The sequence below is a fragment of the Pristiophorus japonicus genome, chromosome 19 (assembly GCF_044704955.1).
Source record: "Pristiophorus japonicus isolate sPriJap1 chromosome 19, sPriJap1.hap1, whole genome shotgun sequence".
Lineage (NCBI taxonomy): Eukaryota > Metazoa > Chordata > Chondrichthyes > Pristiophoridae > Pristiophorus > Pristiophorus japonicus.
Window position 1 is genome coordinate 95046483 of NC_091995.1, and position 6191 is coordinate 95052673.

Sequence of the window (6191 nt, forward strand, 5' to 3'; positions counted from 1 at the left end):
CGGTGGGGCCCAATGGCCTGTTTCTGTGCCGTTAATTCTATGCAATACTATATATTATCCTTGTTTTCAAATCCCTCCATGGCCTCGCCCCTCCCTATCTCTGTAACCTCACCCAGCCCCACAACCCCCCCCCCGAGATATCTGCGCTCCTCCAATTCGGACCTCTGGCCCATCCCTGATTTCCATCGCTCCACCATTGGCGGCCGTGCCTTCAGCTGCCTGGGCCCCAAGCTCTGGAATTCCCTCCCTGAACCTCTCTGCCTCTCTCTCCTCCTCCTTTAAGACTCTCTTCATAACATAATAGAGGGGTCAACCTTTCTGCATTCATTCTCCCACCCAGTGTGAGCACTTGGAGAGATTCCATTGGCCTGCTTCTCTGGTACTGATAGACATTTGCCAGCTGCCAATTTTTGATGGGAAATTTCATTCCCGCCCTCTGTGCGCTAATTGTTACGTTCAGTTGTAATTTGTCAGTATTTTGTGAATCCAAAATTGCAAATAATAATGGTTATGAAAATACCTCCCCCCCTCTCTGAGCTTGGGTTTTTCTGTGAAGTTAAAATTAAATATTATAGAGTAAATATGAAATGAATCTTTTGAAATTAATTCGCTAATTTGTTTTCAAATGATTAGGTAGTCATTGGCCCAAATAGCTAATTATAGGTAAGTTGAACCACTTTATGTGAAATATGTAATTAGTGCATGTTTTTATTATGTTCGAGCCTCACTCACAGCTGGTGGACATATGGACGCCAAATTCCTTTTACCCGAGTGATTTGATTGGTCGAGGGTCAGAATTGGCTGATGTCCATGAGTCTGCATGGTTACAAATTTGTGACTTATCTTTTCATTTGAGCCAATCAAATAACTGTGATTTACAGGGGCTTATTGAGGAAAGAGCAGAGGGGAGTGGGATTAATTGGATTGCTCTACCAAAGAGCCAACACAGGCACGATGGGCCGAATGGCCTCATTCTGTGCTATATTGTTCTATGCTGGCACAGTGATCCAGAGGCCTGGACTAATGATTGGGAGACTCCAGTTCAAATCCCGCCACGGCAGCTGGGGAATTTAAATTCAGTTCAATAAATAAATGTGGAATAAAAAGCCAGGATCAGTAACGGTGACCATGAAACTACCGGATTGTCGTAAACACCCATCTGGTTCACCGATGTCCTTCAGGGAAGGAAATCTGACGCCCTTACCCAAGAGCCGCCCTTGGCCAAGGATTGAGCTCCCCACGGACAGTGAGAAATGCTGAACATGAAACGGGAAGCAGCTTACCTTGGGTTGGTTGTAGTGTTCCAAGGACATGGTGACCGCGTTGATGCAGATGGTGAAGGTGATGAAGAGATCCAGGTAGTGACTGGTGCACATGGTGTGGATAAAGAGGCGGATGGGCGAGTAGGCTGCGTAGTAAGGCAAGCGCTTCTCGGCCTTTTGGCTAAGATCATGCGTAACTGACCTGACCAGCCACCATGACCTCCGGGTGGTTCTCCCTGGATCAGGAAGGTATATGCTTGCTTTTTTGGAAACAGGAGGTGGGTGGGGTGACTTGACCCATCCACCTCCACGGAGGTGTGTGGGGGACCTGACCCATCCACCTCCATGGCACGAACCTGGTATTGCAGTACTTCCAGGAACGGTGCAGTGGCTCTAGGCCTTTTGGCTAAGAGCATTGGCGCAGAGTGCTCCTTGGCGTGTGCAAGGTGACCTCTGGCGTTTGTGATTTGACAAAGAATTGGAACGATTGGCTACGAATTTCAAAAAAAAAGTAAGGCAAGCGCTGGGCCTCTATCGTGGCACACGTTCACGCGGGCGGAGGGAGCGGGGGGAGGAATAAACAAATGTTGGGTTAGATCTCCCTCACGCCATAAGTTAGTATTCAGCCTCAGTGGCCTAATGGATAAGGCACTGGGCTTCTAAGCCAGGGAATGTGGGTTTGAGTCCCACCTGGGGTGGTGTCTTTTCTAAGGATAAGGGGTAAGCCATTTAGGACCGAGATGAGGAAAAACTTCTTCACTCAGAGAATTGTGAACCTGTGGAATTCCCTACTGCAGAGAGTTGTTGAGGCCAGTTCGTTGGATATATTCAAAAGGGAGCTAGATGTGCCCCTTACAGCTAAAGGGATCAAGGGGTATGGAGAGAAAGCAGGAGTGGGGTACTGAAGTTGCATGATCAGCCATGATCATATTGAATGGTGGTGCAGGCTCGAAGGGCCGAATGGCCTACTTCTGCACCTATTTTCTATGTTTCTATGATGCCAGAACGTGAGAAAGTGAGTGTGACAGACAGAAGCTGCACGCGATTATATGGTTATTAAAATTGAATATAATGGCCTGGATTTTGCATTTCCCATAGCATAAGAACATAAGTGCCACCCAGGATGGAAATTGACCCCCAACAAGTCCAAAGACACTTGCTACACCTGTGGACTCTTTCTGTGCCTCCAAAGCTCCCTGCAATACCCAGCCTTATATTGAGGTCTCCTTTTTAAAATTGGGAAATCGAGGTAAAGGGCCCTGGTGTGATGTGCAGACAGCAGCGAGGTTGAAAAGTAGAGAAGAGCAAGTTAGTCAAGGAATAGTGGATTAGCGATTCCAAGCTGACATAAGAATTAGGAGCAGGAGTCGGCCATTCGGCCCCTTGAGCCTGCTCCGCCATTCAATAAGATCATGGCTGATCTTCGACCTCAACTCCCACTTTCCTGCACTATCCCCATATCCCTTGATTTCCCTAATTCCCAAAAATCTATCGATCTCAGTCTTGAATATACTCAACGACTGAGCCTCCACAGGCCTCTGGGGCAGAGAATTCCAAAGATTCACCACCCTCTGAGTGAAGAAATTCCTCCTCATCTCAGTCCTAAATGGCCGACCCCTTATCCTGAGACTGTGACCTCTGGTTCTAGACTATCCCGGTGGTAAGCTACCATAAGCCTTGTAAAAGGCCCCACGAGATCTGGGCTGACCCAAAAATCACTCTCACTATTAGCCCAACTTATGCCCAGCGAACACCCACGAAACCCTTACCACGGCAAAGGGCCTTTTTCCACCAGCTTAAGGGTTCATTTCAATCTTAACTTAAACATTTAAAAATTAAAAAAAAATCATGCCCAAACATTTTAAATTAATTTAATGCAAATTTTGACCCGGTTTAAAATGTTGAAAATTATTTTTCAAATAATTAAATTTTTATTGTTATTGAAGGGACTTTTAATTCAATTTGAAAATTTATTTTTATTCCCGTTGCGTAAATTTATTGATTAGAGAATTCGTCACATGCTATTCCTTTCATAAGTGGAATCCCAATAAGCTTGATGAGGAATCCTCCTTTCTGATTGGAGGACTGGGCCCATGTGATCTCAGGGATCTCCAAACCGGATGTGTCCCTGAGCTCCGTGGGTCGTTACAAAGGAGTACACAGGGGTTTTATTTATCTACCATGCCTTTCTACTCCTGTTACCTGTCCCCTTTGTATCTCTTGTCTAATAACTTTAGGACATTCTTGCTATTGAGGGAGTGCAGCGAAGGTTCACCAGACTGATTCCCGGGATGGCAGGATTGACATATGAAGAAAGACTGGATCGGCTAGGCTTATATTCACTGGAGTTTAGAAGAATGAGAGGGGATCTCATAGAAACATATAAAATTCTGACGGGATTGGACAGGTTAGATGCAGGAAGAGTGCTCCTGATGTTGGGGAAGTCCAGAACCAGGGGTCACAGTCTAAGGATAAGGGATAAGCCATTTAGGATCGAGATGAGGAAAAGCTTCTTCACTCAGAGAATTGTGAACCTGTGGAATTCTCTACCACAGAGAGTTGTTGAGGCCAGTTCGTTGGATATATTCAAAAGGGAGTTAGATGTGGCCCTTACAGCTAAAGGGATCAAGGGGTATGGCGAGAAAGCAGGAAAGGGGTACTGAAGTTGCATGATCAGCCATGATCATATTGAATGGAAGTGCAGGCTCGAAGGGCTGAATGGCCTACTCCTGCACATATTTTCTATGTTTCTATGTTTCTAACTCACTCTTCCTCTCACATGTTACAGACTGATATGGCTATGTTCACAACACACAATAGCACTGGCCCATGGTGTTAATTCAATGTAAAAACTCCAGTGGACTGGGAATATTGGAGAAAAAAAACAAAACTGCATATCATTATTAATATGGAAGTGATGTGTTCAAGACATTGGGCCAGAATTTGCTGTAGCCTCTGCTGGTGTCTGCAGTTTGTTGGACTTTCCCCTGCATCTTGGTATCAGCCATGGCTCAGTGGATAGCACCCTCACCTTTGAGTCAAAAAATCGTGGGTTCAAGGCCCAGTCCAGGGACTAGAGGGCAAAATTCTAGACCGACACTCCTAATATGGTACTGAGGGAACGCCGCAATGTTGGAGGGGCAGTACTGAGGGAGCGCCGCACTGAGGGAGCACCGCACTGTCGGAGGGGTAGTACTGAGGGAGCACCAGCACTGTCGGAGGGGTAGTACTGAGGGAGTGCCGCACTGTCAGAGGGACAGTACTGAGGGAGTGCCGCACTGTCGGAGGGGTAGTACTGAGGGAGTGCCGCACTGAGGGAGCACCGCACTGTCGGAGGGGTAGTACTGAGGGAGTGCCGCACTGTCAGAGGGACAGTACTGAGGGAGTGCCGCACTGTCGGAACCACTGCATTGGGTGTCTCAGATTTTTGTGCTCTAGACTTGAACCCACAACCTTCTGACTCAGAGGTGAGTGTGCTGCCCACTGAGCCACAGCTGACACTAATTAAAACACACTCCTGAGGACCACTTTCAGGAACGCTGAACCATGGGATGATGGGCTGTGCGACTATCCACCCTTGAATCCCACCCACACCATGAAGCCCTGACCTCTGTCAAGCCACTTCCCCTCAATGAAAGAGAATGAAATGAATACGTTGGGTTGCTGGTTGTATTTTAACACCAACAACAACTTGTATTTATATAGCGCCTTTAAAGTAGTGAAATGTCCCAAGGCGCTTCACAGGAGTATTATGTGATTAAAAATTTGACACCGAACCGCAAAAGCAGAAATATGGGCAGGTAACCAAAAGCTTGGTCATAGAGGTAGGTTTTAAGGAGCGTCTTGAAGGAGGAGAGAGAGGTAGAGAGACGGAGAGGTTTAGGGAGGGAGTTCCAGAGCTTGGGGCCCAGTCAACAGAAGGCACGGCCACTGATGGTGGAGTGATTATAATCAGGGATGGTCAGGAGGGCAGAATTAGAGGAGCGCAGACATCTCGGGGGGTTTGTGGGGCTGGAGGAGATTACAGAGATAGGGAGGGGGCGAGGGCCATGGAGGGATTTGTAAACAAGGATGAGAATTTTGAAATCGAGGCGTTGCTTAACCGGGAGCCAATGTAGGTCAGCGAGCACAGGGGGTGATGGGTGAGCGGGACTCGGTGCGAGTTAGGACACGAGGCAGCGAGCACAGAGGGTGATGGGTGAGCGGGACTCGGTGCGAGTTAGGACACGGAGCAGCGAGCACAGGGGGTGATGGGTGAGTGGGACTTGGTGCGAGTTAGGACACGGGGCAGCGAGCACAGGGGGTGATGGGTGAGCGGGACTTAGTGCGAGTTAGGACACGGGGCAGCGAGCACAGGGGGTGATGGGTGAGTGGGACTTAGTGCGAGTTAGGACACGGGGCAGCGAGCACAGGGGGTGATGGGTGAGTGGGACTTGGCGCGAGTTAGGACACAGGGCAGTGAGCACAGGGGGTGATGGGTGAGCGGGACTCGGTGCGAGTTAGGACACAGGGCAGCGAACACAGGGGGTGATGGGTGAGCGGGACTTGGCGCGAGTTAGGACACAGGGCAGTGAGCACAGGGGGTGATGGGTGAGCGGGACTCGGTGCGAGTTAGGACACAGGGCAGCGAACACAGGGGGTGATGGGTAAACGGGACTTGGCGCGAATTAGGGTCCCTTCACTTGTTTTACGGATTCTGAGATACCCCGGCCTTCTTGATAGCATTCCTTTGTGGAAATGCAAGAGATTGAATCACCTGCTCCATTAAGATCTCACGGTTGGATTGGTCCAGAGACACAATGCCACAGTAAAACTACCCGGGGACACGGGTAAAAAAGGTGCTGTACTCCGCGTCTTTCTGCGAGCCCCCCGCCCCCAGCCAGAGGACTGGTGATGAGAACTCCCACTGCACTTACCGAGGACAAACAC

At 48.7% G+C, this 6191-nt stretch overlaps 1 pseudogene; it reads left to right on the forward strand.

The window, feature by feature from the left end:
• Nucleotides 1-1423: 1423 nt before the first annotated feature.
• Nucleotides 1424-1655, forward strand: LOC139230674 (U2 spliceosomal RNA; annotated as a pseudogene).
• Nucleotides 1656-6191: the final 4536 nt, after the last annotated feature.